Raw genomic sequence first — 27,031 nt, 5'->3', positions numbered from 1 at the left:
TGCAGCGAAATGGCATGTCAACTATTGGCTTCCGGACTCTGGGGACATACTAAAATCGAATTGTATACCATTCTAGGGACTCTCAAGTTAAAACGTTGACCTTCTACAGCTGCTATGATCATTCTTAGTTGATCTCCATACTGTTTACAACTTTTTCAGCCATTTTTCAGACTCCGAAGTATGCAGACAGGATAATAGTATGCGCATGAATACTCCAAAGGGACCCACCCACATATTTTAGACATTCTCACTCTGGCAGACCAGCAGAGAGGAAGCAGTTGTTTGGATCTTATCCAAGCTTGAAAATAGGATCTCTCCTGGCCTTCCCTCGTTCCCAGGACCCACCACTCCATGACCTGGAAGATCTGCTGTCGGCAATAGAAATAACCTGGTATTGAGTCATTTTATTTCTGGGAAAACCAAACGTTACTGTTGTTTCTTTGGTAAAAAGGCCACTTATCACCTTGGCACTGTCCACACAATATATAGTAGTTAGATTTAACTTTCAAGAACATTATAAGTGCATATACAGAGAAAGAAATAGATATTATTAGGGTACGATTGTTTGCATTAGTGGAGGTGCAAACTGTATAGACAGAGTAAGTTTTATTTTAGGAGAGTTGTTATAAGTGGATGTGCAAACTGTAAATGTACCCAATGTTTTTTTTTTTAATCCAGCTTTGAATTTTTTCCCTATTACCCAATTCTTACTACATGTGACTACAACAGTGTGCCACACACAAATGTTGTACCAAACTTAGTACATATAAAGTACTACTTACAAAGGTCAAATTAAATAAACATGTACAACTCTAACTAATTATATTTTGTAACATATGTCTGACAACTAATTATATTTTCTTTTCTTTACAGACACAGTAGTGCAAATTATACCCTTCTCACTATATCCAACTAAGTGTTCATACCTAATATGAGGTTTATTGCAATTTGTTATCCCAATAACCACATTATTCAATTTACAATATGCATATTATTTACATAATCACTATGCACATATTATTTCTGCCATGGCCAGTGTCCAGAGTTTAACCACTTTACACACTTCAGTAACAACTGACATATGTATATGCATTTGTTTTCCAAACACATATTATCCAACTAACTGTCCATACCTAATATGAGGTTTATTACAAGTTGTAATCCCAATGACCACATTATTCAATTTACAATATTCATATTAATTACATAATCACTATGCACATATTACTGAGCCCATGGCAAGCATCCAGATTCTCCACAACTATTCTCTTTACTCATGGTATAACCACTTTACCTTTCCACATGTATTTTATTCCAAACACATATTTATTACTCACACCCTCTACTTTCCTGAAACATGTATAAATATACCCAGACACAGAACACCTCCCAGTCCAAATGTTGTCTGCTGACAGATACTTGTGTTTTCTGCTTGTGATATGCTGTATGCCATACCCCGAAAGAATCTAGACACTGCTCTTTACATAAACACTTTACACATGTTACTGGGAGATAGCCAGTTTCCTTATTTTTGGGGGCATGGCCTACAGCCATGCCTCCAATAATCTGGATATTGGCCATGGCCACAACTATATACTCTATACATAATCACTGTATGCATTAGCCCAAGAATCTTGACATAAGCTATGGCCACAACTATATAGACTTTAGCCACGATATAACCTAGCCATAGCCACAATGATACTCTTTACCCATGATATTACCACTTTACACACTTCACTAACACATTTACACATTTGTAATGTTATCCCAAACACAAATATATTACTCACACTCTCTACTTTCATAAAATCTGTATAACCATAACAAGAAACAGAATACCTCGCAGTTCAAGGATGTTCAGTTTACCTTCAGGAAAACCATCAGGGTCTTCGGTATTGCATTACTGCAGAATATTGTGCATTTATCTGACATCAAGCTTGCACAAAAAACTAAAGGCATAGCAATCTTCTGAGACACATACTCATTTACAATTCTTTTAATTATTGGCACAACTTGAATCACAAAAAAGAAATTAAAAAAAACGTTTATAATTTCAACAAGGATCTGTGTCCCTATGCAAAATGGCGTCCACTCGTATTCAAATGACGTCATCGCATCATCACACACGTTTACGCGATGACATCATTGCATCGCATAAATAATGTTGATTGCTGCGAAAAACATGGCAATCGTACCATCGCGTTCCATACTGAAAACAGCATCTTGCTTTCAAGGTAAGCACACGATTGAAAATTTCTCACCATGTCCAATAGTATATAATTATATTGCTTAAATTAAATAGGGCATTTCCTGGACCACCTAAAATTATTATAACTTGTCTTTTGACACAGGGAAATTAATTTGTGAATATATTGGTCTAACCCTGGTACTGGCCTTCATTTGAAAACTAGTGAGTATATTTTTCTTTAGTGACATTTGATTTATAAAACGTATTTACAAGTCCCACAACATTGTTCTATCTTGATTTTGCAGGCATTCCTTAAAACATGATCTTCATTTTGAATCTTTTCAATTCTCCAATTGACCTGCACAGTTAATAGAAATTATTGTATAATCACCTCATCGTCCCCTAAAAGTAGTCTTCACATCCTGGTCAGTCTCAGGAAACAGTTCCAATTAGCAGCTAACTTTTTCTGCAACTAGAGCTAACACAAATTAAGCTCTCTTGCTGTCTTCAAGACTGCATTATATTTTTCCAGTTCAAATGATGTCCACAGACAGATTTGCATGTTCACAGATTGGAATATGGCTGCGGAACACTGTCTGCATCAGTGGATGTCAGAAACAGTAGAAACAACCACAGACTCGGTGACACCCACATGACCATTTTTCACATACAACAACGGCCCCATCTTAACTTTTATCAACTACCCCGCCCTTCTCAAACACTCTTTCATCCACAAAATAACCCAATTGTAGTTTCCAGAGGTTTGTTCTGTCAGGCTGTCTGTGGACAAATGCTGTGGTCCACAGATCCAATATGGCAAATGTTTCAAAAAGTTTGACGCAGCTCACATTTTACAATAACCAATCAGAGTGCACGTTTGGTGCTGCCACCTGATTGTTCCAAAGGTGTCCACAGATACAGAATCAGGAAATGAGTCTATGTACTGGATGCAGATATCTTTTTTGGACCTACTTTTTGGCCATTTAAAAATAATCTACTGCAAGTATCTACACCAAATTTGCATATCCATCCAACGGTTTGGGCTATAGGCATGAGCAGCATTTTTTTCAATGTATGTCTATCCTGATTTCAATTTTTTTTTAGACCCACCCTATAACTTTTTCTCCTCATGACGAAAGCACACCGAACTTCACAAAATCATTCAGAGGTGGCCACATATGTTTTTTGCAAAGTTTGGTGAGGATTTGTGAACGGCACCAAAGTTATAAGCCACCCACAAACTGTTCCTTCTACGAGTTGACCAACTTAACCATAACTACAGGGCTGTAATTTATTACAGTGTGGTGGTCACTGCACTATAGTTAAGTTGTGTATCAAGTTCCGAAGGAACCCCAAAAATCTTATTGTTAATAACATTTGACTCGTATTATGTATTTGGCTGACGTTTTGCAAATCAAATTGTTGTCACAGGCCCCCCCAGACTGGACATTTCAGGGGTGGCGGGTTGATCTGGGGTTGTTATATCCAGTAGTTTTCTAAGTATTTGACAGATAAGGCAGTGCCCCCTTCTCCCAGGATGATAGTTATACCTCTCATGGTGTTTTGCAGCAGAGAGGCTGTCAGGCTTTTCAGAAATGGATAAGTGGCCATGTATTCCCAAAATTCTACTGCTAATAACTTTTGAATTGCTCGATTAATTTGGATGACATTTACAAACCAAAGAGTCTGTCAGGGGCCTCCTCAAAATGCAAATTTGGGTAGAAAGCATTGTAAACTGAAAAGGTTATCAAAAAAAACAAAACAACTAAGTATCACAGTTTTCAGCCCATTCATTCTCCCTAATAGCGGATGATTACAAGAGTGCGAGCATGTGTGTAGCACCATGCTGGTAATGGCCGCACCGCCATGCCTCTAAAGGACCATCACGGGACCAGCCAATACAGCCTCAGCCTAGGAGCAACCCCTTAATAACGAACCCGGCAATAACATCATGCAAATACCGAGTCCGTAATACCGGACCCGGAAGTAACATCATCGTGCCGGAATGGGAAATGCACCGGCGGCCATCTTTAAAAACACAATCCATTGCAATCCTCTCAACACAGCAGTGCTACAGAGTTGAGAGCAGGGACATACTATCCATCATGTCTAAGGAAACCCGCAAGACCAGCCCCCGCTTGCGCAAGAAGCGCTTCTTCGACGAGGAGCTCAACATGCTTGCGTATACGCTGGCAGCCCATGCGGATGATGTGTTCGCGAACAACCTGAAAAGGGAAGTGCAACTCCAAAAAAAACAAATATGGGAGGAGGCTGCGCGGAAAGTGACAGTGGTAGGCACCACCCCCCGCACTGTGAAAGACTGCAAGAAGAGATGGGATGACTTACGTCTCCAGGTGCGAAACATCCTATAATCAAATCGCAGGGAAGCCATGGCTACATGCGGGGGGACCCACTCACCCATCAAACTGATGCGATGGGAGGAGACTTGCAGCACCACCGTAAATATGGAGTCGGTTGAGGGCTTCGGGGAATTGGAGACAGGTGCAGCGACATCGGGAGATGGAGGTGAGTGACCCCGCAAACCCCAGTAAACCAAAGCATGATGTAGTACAACAGATGTGAAAGTGAACCAAGCCCATGCATGGCCCATCATACACATACAGATCCATGTCTTGATGGTGGCGCAAACCCTGGCACAATAAAATGCATGCTACGTGGCAATCCCATTACCAACAGACACCCAACACACAGGGATCATTCACATGTGACACATCACGCAAACCACAATACAATGGTATGCCACCTGGTACACATCAGTACAGATTGGAGATGCCACAGTGTATGCCAATATGCCCCCCCCCCTTGAAAGTACCCTGTGTGTCACACCAACAAGAATGCAATGCATGAAAAATGAAATACTGTACAGCACCAAATCATGCATCTTGCATGTAACACCATCACTTATGCCCTGCATCTCTTGTTCCCCCACAGGCACTGACGCAGAAAGTGAAGGGCAGGACATTGCCCCAAGGGCATCGGCACACTCCAAGGCATCCAGGTACAAACCAGAAGGCCCTAGGCCTTCCACCTCCAGGGCAGCACCAATGCCCAGAGTGCAACCCAAGGCACCAGTACAGCCCAGGCCAGCTGAGGAGGATAATACAGCAGCCGACCAGACTGCCAACACAGAGTCAGCAACAATTGCAGAGCCAGAGGCTGATGGTACACAGTCCGCTGCCACCAGTTCTGTAGGTGAGGCAGCAGCCACAGCCCCCCTCAGTGACATGGATGTCCACGCCGAGGAACACCAGGACATGGACGATGGCATCCTTTTAGAAGGTCCCCATACTCCAAGCCCCCAGTCCAACCCCCAGCACACCACACAGGGCACACCAGCATGCCCCATGCAGGTACATGAGGTTATACTGGGAAGTCCGCGTCTGACCACCACGTCAGAGGACAGTCCTGCAATGGTCCACCAAGCCACAGCACCGTCCACCTCCACAGCCCCCACTGACATGGAGGCCCGCCTGTCGAGGGTAGAGGGCCGCCAGGACTCAATGATAGAACTGGTCTGCCAGTATGTGCCCGAGGAGGAACAGACACGCCGTGAAATAGGGGAGGCAAATGCTGCAACCATAATGGCCATCAACTCAAGTGCCATAGTAATTTGTGACAGTTTAGGGGTGGTGACACAGGTCCTTAGCCGGATGCTGGAACATATGCAGCAGCAACAACCTGCACCGGCAGTGCCAAATCCATCCACTTCCACCCCATCGACCACACCTTCAAGCTCGACTCCCTCAAGCCCTGTGCGAATGATGAGGCTCAGCGCAAGGCACACGGAAATGCTGCCCTCAGACCCGAAAAGAGGCTGGAAATAGCCGGTCCAACCACATCGTGTGTGGGATGACAATGGGTGAGGGGGAGGCGGCATTGGTGGTGTTTGGGGGTGTTGGGGGTGTTTATTGGGGCTATGGGGTGTTTGGGCAGTATGGGGTGTTTGGGGGGTATGGGGTATTTTTTGGGTGGTATGGAGTGTTTGTGGGGGGTATGGGGCATTTGGGGGTTTTGGAGGTATGGGGGAGGGCATGTGAGAGGTGGAGGGATGAAGCACTATATTGTTAATTTTCATAATACACCCGTTGTGTTCAAATTCATTTTATGACTGGACATTGTTCATTTCGTGTGTGTTTATACAATTCATGACATTGCAAAGTGCCCAACTCCCCACACACCCTGTGTCCATGTCCACACAATCCCAGTGCTCAGTGTAGTACTAACACATAACCATCAATGCACCTGTGGTTCCGAAGTAATCGTCAATTAGTGATTGGCGCACAGCACGGCCATCTTGTGCATCACAAACTGCCAGGGGTGCTGCTTCTCCTCCATCATCATCCTCATCATCCTCACCCAGTGCATGCAGGTCAATGTCAGGTGGCAGTGGTATGTTTCTCCAGATGCACATGTTGTGCAGCATGACACAGACCATGGTGATCTTTGCCACCTTCTCAGGCCCATAAAGGAGTGCTCCACCAGACCAGCTGAAGCAGCAGAACCGTGCCTTCAACAGGCCAAAGGTCTGCTCAATCACAACACGGGTACGGGTATAAACCCGAATGTACTCCTCTTCATTCCTGTTCTGCAGGTTCTGTACAGGGGAAAGTAGCCACGGCTTCAAGGGATAACCACCATCACCTGCATGGGAGCACAATGAGGTATGCGTGAGTCAATATCTAACCTGTCACCTTTAGGAATCACTGCCATGGCTGCAGCCATTTGGTGTTGACATGCACATGTCCCTGGATGTATGCACACAGGTTCTTTTGATGCATTGTGTACTGAACTATGGTCTGGTGGCGTGTATTGTGTTGTACAGATGATGGAGGGTGATCACTTGCATGCTGATGCAGATGTACTGTGGATGCAGAACTATGTCTTGGCACCCATATTTGTGGTGTATGGTACTCTATACCTATTCCCACTAGCGGCATTGCCACAGGTGTAATCATGTTTAGTCATCCATCTCTTGACATATGCATGGTGGCCTGCTTGTGCATCTGGCATGTTGTCATTAATCTGCAGCATTGGTCTTATGTATGCCATTGATGTGTCATGTTCAGGTTGGGATGTTCAGGGCAACAGTGTTTAGCTGTAAGTACATTGTCCATTCACCACCCAATCTCACCAGGTGGAGTATGCATCCCCCCAATCTCACCCAGGTGGAGTATGCATCCCCCCCAATCACACCCACGTGGAGTATGCATCCCCCCAATCTCACCCAGGTGGAGTATGCATCCCCCCCATCTCACAACCTCAGTGCACTGCCATGGCCCAGTCAGGCAACTTACTTAGCAGCCAGGCACATCGTCCAGCATGTCGCTCCATGTAGCGGGGTAGCGTGGAGTTACGCAGCACCATGGCATCATGAGTAGATCCGGGATATCGGGTGCAACAATGTGTGATGATCTTACTGGAGTCACATACCATCTGCACATTGATGGAGTGGAATTGCTTACGATTGCGGTACACCACCTCATTGGCATGATGGACCACCAATTCTACATGGGTGCAGTCGAGGGCATCAATGCAATTTGGCATGCCTGCCAGTGCATGGAAGCCTACTTTAGTGTCTGCGAGCTCCTGGCCAGCCCGTGGGAGGGATATGTTGATGCCTGAATGCTTCAGGAGGGCATCAAGCACTTGAGTCAGCATGCGAGAAAAGAGTGGTTTTGATATGCCTTGCAGCTGGCCCACTGTGTGCTGGTAGATGCCTGTGGCCAGTAAGTGGAGCACAGACACCACCTTCAGTAGAGGAGGGATGGCAGTGCGGATTTCTATCAGGCTGACGATGTTGTCGTGTATCATGTCCACTATGTTGGTGATGGTGTCCCGGTCCAACCGGTACAGGGTGTGGATCTGCTCAGGGGTTAGATTGAATGAACTGGGTCTGATGCGAGGGATTGGTGACTGCCTACGTGGTACCACTGGCTGCACTGTTGGGACTTGGTTGGCCTGTCTCACCCTCCTTCTCCTCGTGCGTCTCCTCTGTGCTGCCTGTTGCTGTTGTAGTTGTAGTTGTTGTTGCTGGTGTAGCAGTACAGGCATGTCCTCCAGCCCCAGGATTGCAACAGCTAGTGGGATCATTTTGGTGTAGGAAGGGGTGTGGTGTGTGGGTGTGCTCCTTTTGTACTGGGACAGGCTCCATTGATTCCACCTGTGGTGATTGTGTGCACCTGTGTCAGTTGGCTACACTGCAGGTTGCTATTTACGGGTGGTCTACGATGCCTGTATTGCCGCCATCGTGCAGGCCCTATTTACTGCCTTTGGGATGCCGGTAAGTGCTTGCCCACGTAACTTGTGATGTCCTCCTGTTAGCGGCGTTCCCGGTATTTCCGCCGCAAAGGGGCACGTGTATGCGCGCATGCCGGTAAGAAGGGGCGCGGTACCGGCGGTGGCGGTATTGTCAGGTTGTCAGCTCGTAATGTCCTGGACCCATTAACGATGCCGGTAATACCATTCCGCCTTCCTTTTTTCATTACCTCCATGCTCGTAATGAGGCCCAAAGACAGATTCGGACCAAATTAGAAACAACTTGGCCACAAAACATTGACTTACATTTCTTGACTGGTTTGGAGTAAATCCAATCAGTAGTTTTTTAAATATTTAATATTTGACAGACAAGGGAGTGCAAAGGCTCCTTAAAACCTTTGTATCTGCCTTGATTTTTACAGCAAAGAGACTGAGCAAGGCGAATATATTTTGACTTGCTGGATGGAATGGTGACATTTTCCAAACAAACAGTTTGTCAAGAGCCCCACTAAACTGGACATTTTGGGAATATTTGTTAGAAAATGAAAATGTTATTTAGAAAACACTAAAAATGCGGTTTACAGTAACTTTCATTTACTTTCCCATAGACATAAAGTGAAGTTTCTGAACAGCCATACCATGAAAAACGCCTGACAGATTTGGTCAAATAAGAAACAATTTGGGCACAAAACATTGACTTCATTTCCTTGATTAGTTTGGGGCAGATTCATCCAGTAGGTTTTAAAATATTCGTCAGAGAACAAGTTGCCCCTGCTCCTCAAAACCTTTATATCTCTCTTGGTGCTTTGCACCAGAGAGGCTGATAGAGGCTAATACAATTTCCGTGTGGGGCCTGGGGTTATTCCATCCTGTAGTTGTTCAAATATTTCACAGAGAAGAGGGTGCGCCCTTCTCCCAAAATGATAGGTTTATTTGTATTTCACAATGCATCAGCGAGGCTTTCCAGAAATGAAAAGGCTATAATTATGTCTTTTTTTGCTCGATGCCAGAGATAACCATAGTTATAATGGGAGGAGGAAAAGGATGAAATGGTACCAGGTTAGAGTTGGGGAGGGGAAAGAGGACATCATGTGAAATTGAGAAGTTGTGGGGGGCTGGCGACCATGTTGAGGGCTCAAACGTTTCCGCATTGAACTATTTCGGGAATGAAAGTGAGTCAGACAAAAGGTTGCATTTTGGGGGATGAGAGAGGGCTAGGGAGGGAAAAAGAACATAATGGAAGTGAGGGAACATGGCATGAAGAGGGGGGCACTTGGCGCCTGCCTCAGAGGGCAGGGAAGAGTTTGGTATTTTGGGATTTTGAGCACTTTTGACAGATAACCACAGTTATTTGTGTGTGTTTACAGGTAAATGTGCTTATCTGTAGTACATTGATAACCGCAGTTATGGGGAACATGTTTTTTTTTTTAAAATGAGAGAGTTAAAAAAACGAGATTAAGATTAAAAAAGGGGGAATTTTACAGCTACAGTGAGGTGGTTGGTAATGGGTGTGGAGAAAGGCTATGGCTACTGGGTTACTTTAAGGAACTGAATGGTGCAATATGGTAAGTGGCCACAGCGAAGTCCATGAATAGTGGGCCCAACAAAACCTAGTGAGCAACATGTCAAGGTTCATGGGCAACATGTCAGTGCCATGAGCACTGAGCATGGTCGAAGCCCATGGCTAGTGTGACCATGAGAAAGCTACTGGGGCAACATGTAAAGGACCCAAATCTGAAGGCTAGGTTCAATGGTCATGGGTGAAGACCATGGCTGGTGAGGGGGAAGAAAATGTAATGTTTTAAAAGATAGGTCCTAGCTAGGGGGCACGAAAGCCATCTATATTTGACTGTGACAACCTAGTGGGTCTGGAAGAAAGATATTGTGGGAACATTTACAGTTGGCACAGGACCTAGTGGGCAAAATGTCATGGGGGCACAGACAATGGTTGTGGTGAATGGCCATGGTAACAGGCCATGGCTAGACTCCCAAAGGAAACCTAGTGGTGTGGCCAAAACATATTGGGAAACGATGTACAGTGGACACCGCCGAAGGAAATTGTGGTATAAGAAAACCCTTAAAATTCACTGAAAACACTTTAGTTAAAGTGTAGTTAAGTTGAGCAGATTTAACACAATAAAACCCTTGAAATTCTGTGGATGTGGAAACCAGCTTAACTCAGCATGGTCCTGTTGCAAAGCTCACAAGCACATACATAGTATGAGTGATGGTGTAGAGGAGGAGCCAAATACCTCTACAGAAAGTCCTGCCCCTATTTTGCCTATATGTTGGAAACCGGAAGTTGTGACATGCACAACGCCAATAATGTTACCTATCCCACGATGAATTCTCGAAACAAGGTATACATTGAGAAAGCCCTATATGATGTACCCACGGAGAAATGGCAGTCTATTAAAGGAGGTTCCTGAAGAAGTGTGAAGCAGTGAAGGCAAGAGACTGGTGACGTTGCTTGAAGTAGAGGTGACACTCCAAGAAGAGATGCCAAGGAAGAAAGTACATAAACTTTATAGAATCTGATGACGAAGTAAAGAATTGAGTAACATTTCATGTGCGGAATGAAGATTGCAAGTGCTAAGAAGCACTGAAGACAATGCAAGCCATTTTATAATTGTACAGATGCTGAAACGCAAGTAGACTAAGTAACCATAAAGGCTGGCTATACGTAGTGCATAGACTGGAGGCGGTGCCGTCATAATATATATATTTATATATATATATACTAAATAAAATATATATATTTTATTTAGCAAACTAGGACCTCAGTTGCAAAAAGGCTAAAGTGTGGCACAGTAGAGAAAGACAGCTGACGATGAAGGATGAATCGAGAAAGGTTGTCTGGCCCAGTGTCAAGGGTTGGGGCAACCAAGAAACTGGTTATCCATTTGAGAAGATCCAATGAACGTGAGAAGTGAGGTGAGCTCCTGTTGAGGTGCAATTTGAAAACAAAAGAGTGCCACGTTTTACTCATTTAATAGTATTAAAGGTGAAGAAGGGGTGAAGAAGGGGCTAAAAACATGATCCCCTGTCACATGGGGTAGATAGAAATAGACTTAGGGCAAGCTACATCAAGAGTGAATATTAGACCATGCTAGCACTCCCTTCTATTCTCAGGCGCAGTGATACTTTGGAAGGTCGAGTTCAATGACAATTTGAATGGCAGACAGCAGGAGTGATGATGGATGATGGGCTATGTGGGTGGGGAGGCATGTCCTCCCACAAACACCTGGGGTATCAGCTTGCGTGCTGCTAGCAGAAGGGTCCAACCATGCTAATCAATTGTCGAGGGCCACCTAGCAAAGAGCCCTATAGTTTGAAAACCAATAAAATGGTGTCTATTTGATGACACTGACGATGACTTGCACTAGGAGTGGGTATAGTTGTCCACCTGATTAGAATGACCCAATCACAATTCTATCCCCCATAGAAAGCATATCTAGATGTTCCCTGTAGACTAACCACAATCCAACTTAGGTTTTCTTAGGTTTTCTTACTTTGGCACGTATTTACTATAAATGTGTGTTTTTTCATGTAACACGTTAAGAGAAGTACTGTGAGATGTCCGCTGATGTCCGCTGTACTCTCTGTTTTAGACAATTGCAAATAAAACAGCTATGTTTTGCCAACTTCCTGAGTCGGTCTTATTATTGGTGTATGAGTAACTTCTGCATCCCCATCCATCCCATATAGTGTTACCACACTTAAAGGGCCAACGGGTTCACGTGGTAGCAGAGGGAGGATGGTTTGAGAAGATCTGTCGACTATTAGGTTTCCAGTGTTTCGGGCGATCAGACACTCTTCTCCATCTAGCCGGAAGATCGCAAGGTTTCCTGTGGAGAGCAGCCGATATAGAATACTTGCAAGAAGAGCGATATAGGTCGAAGGGTCCCTTTTTGACAAAATCCCTCCTGGTTTCCACAGGTGCTTAGCAGACAGAAGGCAATGGTGGTCGATTGGAGGCGGGGAGACGATAATACCGAAGGCCTTGAGCTGAAGAGAGAATGGTGCGTAGACTGTAGAGACTGGCAAAATAAGGGAATGGAATTGTGGTAACATAAAAAAGTAACAGGGGTTGTTTAAAATATAATTAGGAGCATTATAGTAAAATTAGGAGCCTTTAGAGAGCCCGGTTTCCTACCTCAAGGCAGGTCTAGAAGGAATCATTTCAAACCCCAATCACGGTATAACTAGGCAGCACATAAACAAGTTTATGATAGGGAATGACTCAAACGCCAATTGGAGTATTTTAGGGGCTAGATGAAAAGGAGTACCATGGTATATATGTGAAAAGTCGACTAGTCTGTCTGTCTGTGTGTAGTGTGTTATGTAACTCCCTATTTTAGGTCATTGTTGGCGCCTCTCAAAAAGTAGGCTGAGATAATTGAGAAAAAGAGGCTTTGAGTACACTCATGTTTGTGTAACCAATGGTAAATATTGACAGTCAATTGAGACTTGTCACAATGGGGGATATTGCTCCACTGATGCATCTGTGTAAAACTCGGCCAAAACATATGCCTAAGCTCAAACAGTACAGTGCGTAGTGGGTAAAGTGGGAAGAAATTGGACAACATTTTTGCCATTTTAGAGCTCTGAAAAATCAGGAGGAGCAGGAGGACCCGCCGCCTGAGCAGTGGTTGCTTAGTCAGTGTAGGGAGGAAGGTGTTGAACCTTCTGCTCCCTTTACCTCACACAAAGTGAATGATGGCAGTACAGAAGATATAGGATTGTACCCGGCAAAGGAACTAAAAACGGCGACAGGGTATAGTAATCCGATATATGAGCCGCCTGCTTACAGCAGTGATGGTAGTCCAGAAGAGACTAGAAGAAAGAAGGAGATCTTTGAGAACAAGGAGGAGAGAAGCAAATGATTAAATGTAACCACAGACATAGAGCGAGAGATTAAGAGATGGAAAGGAGAAAAGGAGAAAGCTGATGAGGTAACATTGGTACAGAACAAATGGATTGGAGGACAGATATTGCTCAAGCTTGATGGGAAAAATATAGAGGAAGTTAGGCAAAGGGAAGATCAAGATGAGCAGTACAGAAAAGACAAAGAACGAGAAAAGCGACTGAAAGAGGATGAGCCTAAGAGAAAGAGTAGGCAGAGACGAGAACAGATGTATCAGGAAGAACAGCAAAAGAAAGAGGAACGGGTGGAGGAGCAAAGGAAGTATGACAACAGACAGAGAGCAATCGAAGAACAAAATAGGCAAGAAAGGAAGAGAGAACAGGAGGAAGCACAAAAATTGAGGGATAAAAGAATACAGAGACAAAGGCAAGAAGAGGAGCTTAGAGCAAACAAAAGACGATAAGAGGAAAGACATGAAGAGGAAAGAGTTAGATGGGAAGTGAGAAAGCATAGAGAATTAGATGAAGAAGTGGAGCAAAAAAGCAGACAGAGGCAGCGCGATATTGATCTCATTCAGAAAGAATTGATGGAACCGAGTGCATTAATGTCATGATGCAATAATAGAGGAGTTCCTCCCGTCACAGGGAGCACGGTCAGGGCCATCAAGGGTAGCCCCTGAAGAGAATTTTGACATAGAGAGTATCAGGGATAGAATCGATAAAGCCTATCAAGACTTAAGGGAAATCAGTAAATTGGGAGGCCAAGGCAAGGGAGATCAATCTACGGTCTTCCACCCACAGAGTGGGGAGAGAGACCTATTTAGTCTTGAGAACAGAGCACTATCTTTAGACAGGCTGATTTGAAATAAAGCTGGGGGCTAGATATGTCATACGAAGAGAGAGAAACCTTCTGTGGAGAAGAGGGAGGAAGTGCATGTGGCCCGAGGGATGTCTGAAGACAGACAAGGAAGTGAGATGGTCTGATCTAGAGCAGCCAAAGATAGGATGCCAGGTCCTATAGCGTATCCAGAGCATCATAAAGCACTATCACGTAGTGAAAAGGGAGAGTCACCATCATATGTGAGCAGGCTGAGGTCATTGCCAGGTAGAAGGTGATCAGGAACCATTTTCCCCACTATGGCTAGGCAGATAATGGGAGCCGATTGTGGATTTGTGTTCACACAGTTCCCTTTATTGGAGAAAGGAGGGGCCAGACCGCAGTATATTCCTTGGCCACAAATGGATAAAGATAATTTAAGGTGTAAACTTCCCAGTTTAACGGCGGGTGTAGCAAAATGGATCTATGATTAGAGAAAATGACAGGGGGAAATTCTTTAGCAATAGGGGACATTAAGGGTCTCCTAGCAGCCATTCTTGGGGAAAGGGCTGATGACATTTGAACGAGAGAAGGATACTCAATTGTCATGGCACAGAACACAGCACACGATGTAGCACCATTTAACAATTGTAGAGCAGATGTCTGGAAAGGACTTAGGGTGCAGTATCCTGATACGTCAGATATGGGTGCAATTATGGCACATAGGATGAGAGAACATGAAGATCTGCTTTCTTACATTCAAAGTATTCAGGGACACTGGACTTTTGGGGGAAGACAGTGGTAGTATTCTACCACATTTTATGTCAAGGATTGCCCAAACAGGTAGAGAGACAGCTCAAGAAACTAGTGGGAATGGAAGGGAAGCCAAGGGCAGAAATATAGTTGACCATAGTGCATCACTGTTGGTTGTTGCAAGAGAAAAATAAGAAGAAGGAAGATGCTAGAATACTTGAGGAAGTTAGTTCAGAAGAAATTGCCAAAATATGCCAGAGAAGGGGCGGTGTTGACAGGCAGAAAAGGATTGGGAATGCAGCAAGCAGTGGGTGTATCACAGGTGAATGATCTGTGCCAAATGGATCAAGGACGGAATGGGTTTATGCTGCGAAGCAGAAAAATGAGCTGTAGAGGAAGGGGTAGTTTTCAGAATAATCAAGGCACTTTTCAGAATATGCAGAATGATAATCAGAATGTACCAGGGGGACAAATCAGAAGAGATCCTCATGTATTTTGGGCGTGTGGGATTACAAGGCACATTGCATGTGTGCAAGCCAAGGGTATGTACAGAATGGGCAATTCTCAAGAGGGGGCACAGCTTATCCTCCAGTATATAGCTCACAAGCTAGGGATGGGTTTGACCAAGGTGAGACAGTGTATCAAGCACAAGCACCGCAAATACAACATGCATTGCATCCACAGCAAGTACCATTGAATCCACCACAAGGACAGTCGCTACAAGCACCCATGCAAATGCAGCAGAATGCAAACACGGGACAGTTATTGACACCTATACTAGGGGGTGTCACTATGGTGGGGGTAAATCCTTTTACAGGTACAGGGATATGCATGTACCCACAATAGGACAGCCCGCCGGCCAATTTGGTGTGTTCAGTAATATCAGTGACACCATACCCCCAGGAGGATCCAAGGGTTGATGTGAACGGAGGCAATTCTTTTTCTTTTTTAGTAGACACTAGGGCTACTCGTTCATGTATACGAGAGGTCAAATACTCAATTTCGGGAAATGCCATGAATGCTCAAGGTTTCTCTGGAGCTACAAGTCGAGTTCTTTTTATTGATGAATTACCAGTCTCCATAGGAGTGTGTGACATGTCTGTTCCATTGTTGTATTCAAGACAGACACCAGTTAACATCCTAGGACGAGATTTAATGATGAAGCCTAATATGACGATTTCCTTAACTGATGAAGGCATAGTGTGTTCTACTCCAGGAATACATTATATGAATGTGGGTGAATTTATATCGGCAATTACAGGGCAAATGGCTCTGTGAGAAATGCCGCTAGAGCGATACGTTTTTCTTTATGGGGTACACATTTTGTTGACATGGCTACCAGGTTTAGTGGGAAAGATTATGAGAATACCTGATGAAATTTTGTTCAGGCCACAGATCCCTATAGACAAAGAGGGGGGACAGACTATTCCACTACAGTTAAATGCAGCCATAGTGTGAGGGGATATGGCCATGCTAGAAGGAACTTATGATGAGGGCAGGCCATGGAGGGCAGTGATTTCCATTGGGGAAAGGGTATAAATTCACTGACGTTACTGACAAAGATATGCTTAGAAATGATCCATCAGATGATGAAGTAATATTCGAGATAAGTATTACATATTGGATCAGAATAGAAAAAAGAGCGATCCCATAGCGAACAGTGATAGTGTAGCAGCGTACAGCATTTTTCAATGAAGACTTGGAAAAGGTACCAAACTCTTTATGGACTACAGGCCCCTATAATGGAGGCCTATTGAAGGGGGCAAGAGAGGTTAAGATTAAGCAGAAGCCAGGAGCAATTTTACCAAGAGCAAGACAGTACCCCATGTCTCGAGAGGTGGATGAGGGTATTTTTAGCCCTGATGGAACAAGGTATCTTAGTGACTTCAGAGTCACCTTGTAAAACTGCAGTGTATCTGATTAAAAAATTGAACGGAGGGTTGTGGAGATTCATACAAGATGTGAGACCGATTAACCAGATTGTAGTGGCAGAGTTTCCCTTAGTTTTGAATCTGGTGACAATATTGTGTAGTATCCCAGCAGAAACACAACATTTTACAGTGATTGACTTGAAAAAGGCATTTTTCTCAATCCCGTTGCATTAGGACTCCCAAGACCTTACGTAATTTACTTTTCGCCAAACCAGACTGAAAAGCACTTGTTTACCCCAAGGATACTGTGAGTCTCCATTGATCTTTAATAGGGTCCGACAGATGGACTTAGGCAATATTGATTTGAAAAGCATTGTGATACTTTACAGTAGATGATATTTTGGGTTGTAGCACAACAGAAGGTGAGTGTAGACAAGACTTAATTCAGTTATTGACAATCCTAGCAGATAAGGGATATAAAGAGATTTTGCAACATTGTCAAGAAGAAGTGTTATTATATATAGGCCAGTTGATTTCACATGAGGGGAAGAGGGTCACACCTGAAAGAGCTGAGGCGATTATGAAAACAGCAAAACTGCACACGGTAAACACATGCAACAGTTTGTGGGATAATGCAACTATGTTAGAGTGTGGGTGTTTGATCATAGTTTATATACCAGACCCCTTTTGCAGGCTCTGCAGAAAGCCCAAGTGAATAAGGAAAAAATATAATGAACTGAGGAAATAGAGGGAGGGTTTAAAGAACTGAAGAAAGCAATTTGTACAGCTCCAGTTTTAGAAATTCCCAATTAGGGCGAGACGTTATTTTTATTTTCACATGCAAATGGGACAGTCATGACAGCAGTGCTTACACAGAGGACTATCTTAGGGTATAAACCTCTGGCATACTATAGTGGTATTCTGGATCCAGTCATGAAAGGGCCCTTTCCTCGTGAACAGTCACTGGCAGCGGCCATGTTTGCAATCGAGAAGTCTACCAGTATTGTGATGGTGTGTTCTCTGACATTGTTTGTTGGGCATGCTTTGTTTGCCATTTTGGAAAAACCTGAGGGTACATTGACATCTCAGAGAGCTTCTGCATATGAGGTGGTTATATCGAATCCCGCAATCAAAAGAATCTGGTGTAAAATAGTGAACCCTGCCACATTTGTAGCCAAACTTGTGGTAGATGGTGAGCATATGCATGATTGTGCAAACTACGAGGAATTCTATGATGACATCCCACGCGTAAAGAAAAATGTGTTAGAAATGGGGGAGATTCTCTTTACTGATGGTTCTTCAATAATTGATCAAACTAGTGGGGAAAGGCATTGTGGTTCAGCTGTGGTGAGGCACAGAGCAAATGGTGATTTTGAGGTGGTAGACTACCATCTCACTTTTCAGTGCAAGCAGCAGAATTAGTGGTGGTTATTGTTGCACTCGAAAATTATGCACGGCAGGAAGTAACGGTGTACAGTGACTGTGCCTATGTGACGTCAACCGTGCACGTAGGGCTAGAGCTAGCACATTGGAAAAGAAGGGGCTATCTCCGAGCGGCTGGCACTCCAGTGCAACATGCAGCATTATTGGACAGGCTTATTAAAGCAGTACAACTTTCAGTAGCCATTGCAATAGTAAAATGCACATCACATACTAGTTACGTGCTTTTTTAAATATGAACGCTAGTATCTCTATCATTTCAGATGTTCTCAAATGCAAGGGGGGTCGGTCTCAGGGCACAGATGAAGACCATTCAGCAACCAGAGCTGTGGAATTATTTACCTATACCTAGACTTTTTATTGGAGATCCAGTCCTCGCACGTAATTTCACCAGGAAGTGGCACAAGCCACGCTTTAGTGGTCCCTATATTATAGAAAACATTACTCCCTCAGCACCAAAGTCGAAGAGAGACATGCCTGGATCCATTTGAGTGACATAAAGCCATATGCTGGTGAGACCGAGACACATCCCCAACTATCGATTTGGAAGCAAGACAAGGAGAAGAAGTTCAGCATGTGCAGATCCAATCGATTACGAAGAAGAAGGACACTAAGGTTGCTGATTAAATAAATGCAAGTGTGCATTTGGACTGTGGGTCACCCCAGACACTCTTTATAGATATTATAGCAGGAGTGCAAACTCAGTTCTTGAGTGACAGGAAACTTTTGAATTGGACTTTAGAAAGTATTGACGTACTAAAAATGCCAAACCTGGAGTTCGAAAATGACGACTGGAAATGTGAGCAATTTCCAGACTTGTTGCTCACTGAGTTTTCATTTTTATACATAAAGCTTATCCTGCTCTTGTTGGGTGCAGTACTGCTGTTTACACTTTCCTGCATGATCCTAACAATTTCCCTGTGATCAGGAGGCTACTTGCGGAAATAGTTGAACAGATCCTACAGTGACCGACCGTTTAACAGAGTTGCCTGATTAAAAAGGTGTAACCTTCCTTAAAGTAGAATACAGGCACAATGAGGACTGCCGAGAATGGTACAGTTTTGGAAAGTGAGCAAACTCATCGACGTGTGGAAAATCATGGATGGTGTGTAATATATGCGTGCTCAGCATTTATCATTGTTTTCCTGATTTTGCTAATACATACTGTCTACTTCCTTGGTCCAAGCAAGGTAGAAGTCCCTTTGATTCTTCCCACTTCAGTGACTTTCACAGAATTGTCTGTTACTGAAAGATCACGACCATTTGTGATTTTCCCCACACTAGTGGCTGGTGTGAGGTTGCCCATTTCTATAATAACTGTTCCTATGATTCGCCCTGTAGGAAGGACCATTACTGATATACTTCTTGAGTATTATGTTAGCACTCAACTTGCAAGAGTGAGACACTATAAAGATGCTATATTCATAGCTAAAAAAAGATATATACAATAAATGCTTCTCTCAAGCTGATTCCAACACTAAAAAGCTCTTCAAGATCCTCAAAGAACTTGAATCTCGGATAGCCCCAATCAACAACTGCATTGCTGATACCACATAGTGTTCCAACATCCAAAAAGCGCTTCTTGAGAAAATCTCCACTTTGGAAACTAAAATCAACACCAAAATATGCAGACTTCCTACTGACCACCCTTCCAACCCTTTCACTAACAATCTCACCGTTCATGCTCACACAATCAAACCTTTCAATTTCTCTCCACTTTTCACATGGGAAGTTGAAAACATAATCAGAAAGATTAAACCCACCAACTACCAAGGTGATGCATGCTCAGCACCTATCATTAAAGAGGCCGCCCACAAACTAGTTCCCTTCATTACCTCATTTATTAATGCTTCCTTCAAATCAAGGTTGGTCCCTGATAACCCTAAGGACGTCTTGGTCATCCCCCTTATTAAAAAACCATCATCTTTGATGTTCTGGGTGTTAGTGTTAGCAGTGCACGGTGGCGCGAGTTATGGTTGCTTATGTTACCATAACTGCCAAATTTCTGGGGTTTTTCGGTTTTACTTTGAACCATAACGTCCCTTTAACAAAGTTTTTTCACTGAATTTCATAGGTTTTTAGTAGCGCAACTTAACCATAACGTCCCTTTAACAAAGTTTTTTACTGAATTTCATAGGTTTTTAGTAGTGCAACTTAACCATAACGTCCCTTTAACAAAGTTTTTTCACTGAATTTCGTAGGTTTTTAGTCGCACAACTTAACCATAATATCCCTGACTTCATATACATGTAACATAGAACATACTAACCCCCTCGTAGTGATTTTCATGTCCGCGGACTACCGCCATGTCCGCGGACATATCGAAAATCTGAGCGTGGTGAATGTAAATTTAAATAGTGTACCCCATTTCCCTTTTGAAGTTGGCTCTGAAAAGAGCCGTTTTTTTTTGTTTTTTTTACAGATGCTTGACAGACACCTGTTATTTTGTATTTTTTTTCTTGTTTTTTTTTCTTACTTTACTCCTAAAATCTTCACATAACCTTCTCCAAAGCAACCCTTACATTCCAAAATAGAAAGGCATTTCCTATAAAAGATAAAGAAATGCCATCTTCTTTAAAATTAACAGCATTACTGGCATCAATATTCTCATTATTACAGAAGAATATACCAGCTCTAAGCATGAAGGCACACATGCCTCGGTTGATGACACACCTAGCAATGTTTTGCTGAGGAAATTGTCCCATATTGCCCTAGGTAGTAATCCAGAAAAAATGACTTTCGCATTTGGAAGGATCTTTATTACGGCTTGAACCAAGCATTCCAAATCAGCCAACAAAGTAGGGGCACTGACGTTGCCCAAATGGAAAGCACCATAGTGCAAAACTACCACATGCGGACTGTTCATCGTGGCCATATCCTCACAAACTCGTACAATTCCCTGTACATTGCAATCAGGCACAGTGCTCCACACCACCTCCACTCCTTTCACATCAAAGTTCTTTGGAACATGCCTGCATTGAGCGTACTGTTGTAAACTATACACAAACATATCTCCAAGCACCAACACCATGACTTTCTCTACTTCTGCCATCTTCACCACACACAGTCTCTTCCAACACAAATCCACAAACTCGACATCTGATTGGCTGATCCGTACAGTCTTCTTTCCATGTTGGATTTCCTGGAAAAACCCGGATGTAGCACGCCCTGTCCACGAACAGCCGTGGTGTCCGCGGACGGCGTCCACTATACTCTCTGTGCCATTCCCTCATTGCATACAGCTAAGCAATAACACAATACGAATAACGTCCTCAGAACACCACCATTTTGTGAATTTTCGAACATTTCAGGACAATTATCATTTCATTATTCAACATATTAACATTACAAATATTATACTTTCATCTTGTACTCTGCACACAATGCTACGTTTCTCCATTAGTAGCTCAGTATACTAGATAGAATCCCACAATACAATGCTATTTATATAAATGCATTGTTCAAAGCACTAATAACGGTATGATATTTATTGCAATATCCTTGACACTTTTTTCGCAACATTATAATAAAAATCCCTAGTACACAAATTCCATGAAAAGTACATACACATGTGATATCATCAGTGATTTCATCAATGACATTTGCGATGTCATCTTTGATGTCCTGGGTGTTAGTCTTAGCAGTGCACGGTGGTGGCGCGAGTTATTTTTCATAGCTTACCATAACTTGCGATTTTCAGGGGTCTTTCGGCTGAACCATAACGTCCCTTAAACAAACTTTTTTTAATATCACGCAAACAATATACAAACATGGCGTGCAAAAACCAACTTCTCACAGATGGCTTTACACAGAATGTTGCAAAGTAAGAATGTATGCTCGTTCACAGTGAAGGTCAGCTGCTTCCATTTTTTTCTCGGGCCCCGGAGATGCTCACGAAGCGGACTATAAGGTTGTATTGTGTTTTGACCTTGACAGACAGAGATTGTGATGAAAGACTTCTCTTGAAGGAGTGTTGCTAAAATGTAAGAGAAGATAAGGATGAAATTACTCAATCAAAACCACTTTTATATATTATATCACTATGCGAAAGATCGTTCGCTCACGCGGAGTCGTATTTTGGGACTGCACTACTCGTAGACAATGGAAATTGCAATTGTACTGTAAGTAACCCTTTAGATTATTTTATACCAAATATAATTACAATAGCGTAGCATTAAAGACCGCTCAAGTTGAACTTGTTGGTTGAAAGTGGCATAATGTTTTCTACCGCGCACTATCACCGCCGAATTGATTCCCTGTCGTTTAGAAGGTTCTGAAAAAGGCAGACGACACAGGGTGGGTTAATAGAAATAATTTAACCGGTCTATAGGCGGTCAAGCGCTCTACTCGCTGTGCCACTTCACTGTAGCCTGTCAAGTGGCACAGCGAGTACAACGCTCGCTTTGACATCCGTGCACAGCTTGCTAACGCAAGTTCGAATCCCGGCAAGGCCAAACTCAGCCTTTCATCCTTCTGTGGTCGATAAATGAGCACCACACACCGTCGTTAATAATAAGCACCGCTTAGATACCTCACGGTTCTTAGCGCTATATGAATGGGAAAATATTATTATTTTATTATTAACATACTCCGTTGCACTATCTTCGATAGCAAATAGTTTCACACCCTAATAAATAAAATGATGATTTATAATGAAGACCGGCTGGTGAGACTAATTTATGTTTTTTAAAACAGGTATGTGGCCTCATTTTGCCTATGTCACGATTTACAGACTCCAGCGGATGGGGTCTTCAACTGCCATGTGCAGGTCCAAATATGCAACTTCATGACCCTCACCATTTTATGGGACAATCGTCAAGGACCAATATGCCCTTACGCAGTACTAGCGGCTACAAACAACATACCAACCAATAGGGTGGTCTAATGGCTCGTTGTTGGAGCAACCTTCCGATTATCAGAGCGACCATTTACTGCTTTCATCATAAACCAACAGCCTATCTACCGCAAAGGAACAACGCGTGGCTCAAAATAAACTTTTGCTGATCGACAGCAGAGACAATAGCAAATCGCTGAATATTCACTAAACATTTCATGTGAAATAAATGTACTTTACCAAATGTACAATCCTGCTGTTTACTTTTAAACCACAGTTTCATATTCCGAATTGTGGAGCACTGAGTTGTAAGCTGATCTAACACCCTCTGTACCGCAAAGGAACATCGCGTGCCTCAACATGAACTTTTGCGGATCGACAACAAAGACAAATGCAAATTGCTGAATATTCTCTAAACGTTTGGGGGCCGATTCATAGAATTCAGCGCACAAGTGGCGCACGCGGCTGGCGCACAGTGTGCGCGTGCGAATCCCTGCGCCAGCCGCGTGCGCTAAAATCCATTTCCACGCACAGCGTATTCATGGATTCCAGCCACCAAAACCAGCCGTGGCGCACAGTTGCGCGGCGACCCTGCAGCAGCGCCAGTTACGCCTCCAAGAACGCCTCTCGCGCAGGGAAAAGCCATCAAAATCCCCAACCCAGCGCAAAGGGCAGCAGCAAACGCAGAGCTGGGAGCGTGTATTCCAGGGGTGTGCGGGTGTTTCCATACGCGACTGGGCTGGGTACGTGTATTTCAGGGGTGCGCGAGAAAGACTACACGCGATTGGCCTGGGTACGTGGATTTCAGGGGTGCGCGAGAAAGTCTACACGCGATTGGCCTGGGTACGTGGATTTCAGGGGTGCGCGAGAAAGTCTACACGCGATTGGCCTGGGTACGTGGATTTCAGGGGTGCGCGAGAAAGTCTACACGCGATTGGCCTGGGTACGTGGATTTCAGGGGTGCGCGAGAAAGACTACACGCGATTGGCCTGGGTACGTGGATTTCAGGGGTGCGCAAGAAAGTCTACACGCGATTGGCCTGGGTAAGTGGATTTCAGGGGTGCGCGAGAAAGTCTACACGCGATTGGCCTGGGTACGTGGATTTCAGGGGTGCGCGAGAAAGTCTACACGCGATTGGCCTGGGTACGTGGATTTCAGGGGTGCGCGAGAAAGACTACACGCGATTGGCCTGGGTACGTGGATTTCAGGGGTGCGCGAGAAAGTCTACACGCGATTGGCCTGGGTACGTGGATTTCAGGGGTGCGCGAGAAAGTCTACACACGATTGGCCTGGGTACGTGGATTTCAGGGGTGCGCGAGAAAGTCTACACGTGATTGGCCTGGGTACGTGGATTTCAGGGGTGCGCGAGAAAGACTACACGCGATTGGCCTGGGTACGTGGATTTCAGGGGTGAGCGAGAAAGTCTACACGCGATTGGCCTGGGTACGTGGATTTCAGGGGTGCGCGAGAAAGTCTACACGCGATTGGCCTGGGTACGTGGATTTCAGGGGTGCGCGAGAAAGTCTACACACGATTGGCCTGGGTACGTGGATTTCAGGGGTGCGCGAGAAAGTCTACACGCGATTGGCCTGGGTACGTGGATTTCAGGGGTGCGCGAGAAAGTCTACACGCGATTGGCCTGGGTACGTGGATTTCAGGGGTGCGCGGGTGGTGGGTGTGCGGGAAGTTCAAGACGTGAATTGGCAGTGTGGGTCCTCCCAGGTCTCCCCTCTACCCCCTCCACGACCTCTGCAGGCATCCCACACCACAGGGGACTACCCTGCACCCCATGGCATGTCCCACAGGCAGCCCATCCACCATGGCCATGCCCCCCAGCCAAGCCACATGTCCCCTTGCACCCCCACCCCCCAGCACTGTGGGGCACCTGCCAGCAGGCCCCCACCCATGTCCAACTCCTGTTCCCCACCCCCCCACCCCCCAGCACTGTGGGGCACCCTCCACCAGGCCCCCACCCATGTCTCCCAGCACCCCCACCCCCCAGCCACCAGGGGCACCCTCCACCAGGCCCCCACCCATGTCTCCCACCACCCCCACCCCCCAGCCACCAGGGGCACCCTCCACCAGGCCCCCACCCATGTCTCCCAGCACCCCCACCCACCAGCCACCAGGGGCAGCCTCAACCAGGCCCCCACCCATGTCTCCCAGCACCCCCACCCCCCAGCAGTGCAGGGGCAGCCTCCACCAGGCCCCCACCCATGTCTCCCAGCACCCCCACCCCCCAGCCACCAGGGGCACCCTCCACCAGGCCCCCACCCATGTCCGACTCATGTCTCCCAGCACCCCCACCCCCCCAGCCACCAGGGGCAGCCTCCACCAGGCCCCCACCCATGTCTCCCAGCACCCCCACCCACCAGCCACCAGGGGCAGCCTCCACCAGGCCCCCACCCATGTCTCCCAGCACCCCCACCCCCCAGCCACCAGGGGCACCCTCCACCAGGCCCCCACCCATGTCCGACTCATGTCTCCCAGCACCCCCACCCCCCCAGCCACCAGGGGCAGCCTCCACCAGGCCCCCACCCATGTCTCCCAGCACCCCCACCCCCCAGCCACCAGGGGCAGCCTCCACCAGGCCCCCACCCATGTCTCCCACCACCACCCCCCCCCAGCCACCAGGGGCAGCCTCCACCAGGCCCCCACCCATGTCTCCCACCACCCCCCCCAGCCACCAGGGGCACCCTCAACCAGGCCCCCACCCATGTCTCCCAGCACCCCCACCCCCCAGCAGTGCAGGGGCAGCCTCCACCAGGCCCCCACCCATGTCTCCCAGCACCCCCACCCCCCAGCCACCAGGGGCACCCTCCACCAGGCCCCCACCCATGTCCGACTCATGTCTCCCAGCACCCCCACCCCCCCAGCCACCAGGGGCAGCCTCCACCAGGCCCCCACCCATGTCTCCCAGCACCCCCACCCACCAGCCACCAGGGGCACCCTCCACCAGGCCCCCACCCATGTCTCCAACCACCCCCACCCCCCAGCCACCAGGGGCACCCTCCACCAGGCCCCCACCCATGTCTCCCAGCACCCCCACCCAACAGCCACCAGGGGCAGCCTCAACCAGGCCCCCACCCATGTCTCCCAGCACCCCCACCCCCCAGCAGTGCAGGGGCAGCCTCCACCAGGCCCCCACCCATGTCTCCCAGCACCCCCACCCCCCAGCCACCAGGGGCACCCTCCACCAGGCCCCCACCCATGTCCGACTCATGTCTCCCAGCACCCCCACCCCCCAGCCACCAGGGGCAGCCTCCACCAGGCCCCCACCCATGTCTCCCAGCACCCCCACCCACCAGCCACCAGGGGCAGCCTCCACCAGGCCCCCACCCATGTCTCCCAGCACCCCCACCCCCCAGCCACCAGGGGCACCCTCCACCAGGCCCCCACCCATGTCCGACTCATGTCTCCCAGCACCCCCACCCCCCCAGCCACCAGGGGCAGCCTCCACCAGGCCCCCACCCATGTCTCCCAGCACCCCCACCCCCCAGCCACCAGGGGCAGCCTCCACCAGGCCCCCACCCATGTCTCCCACCACCACCCCCCCCAGCCACCAGGGGCAGCCTCCACCAGGCCCCCACCCATGTCTCCCACCACCCCCCCAGCCACCAGGGGCACCCTCAACCAGGCCCCCACCCATGTCTCCCAGCACCCCCACCCCCCAGCAGTGCAGGGGCAGCCTCCACCAGGCCCCCACCCATGTCTCCCAGCACCCCCACCCCCCAGCCACCAGGGGCACCCTCCACCAGGCCCCCACCCATGTCCGACTCATGTCTCCCAGCACCCCCACCCCCCCAGCCACCAGGGGCAGCCTCCACCAGGCCCCCACCCATGTCTCCCAGCACCCCCACCCACCAGCCACCAGGGGCAGCCTCCACCAGGCCCCCACCCATGTCCAGGAACAGAGACTTCCATGCTGTCATGTGTGCAATCTGCACAGGGCTCCCCATGTCACATTCAAACACATGCAACAA

Source organism: Ambystoma mexicanum, chromosome 6q, assembly GCF_040938575.1.
Source record: "Ambystoma mexicanum isolate Mex_15411 chromosome 6q, UKY_AmexF1_1, whole genome shotgun sequence".
NCBI lineage: Eukaryota > Metazoa > Chordata > Amphibia > Caudata > Ambystomatidae > Ambystoma > Ambystoma mexicanum.
This window is presented reverse-complemented; position numbering follows the sequence as displayed.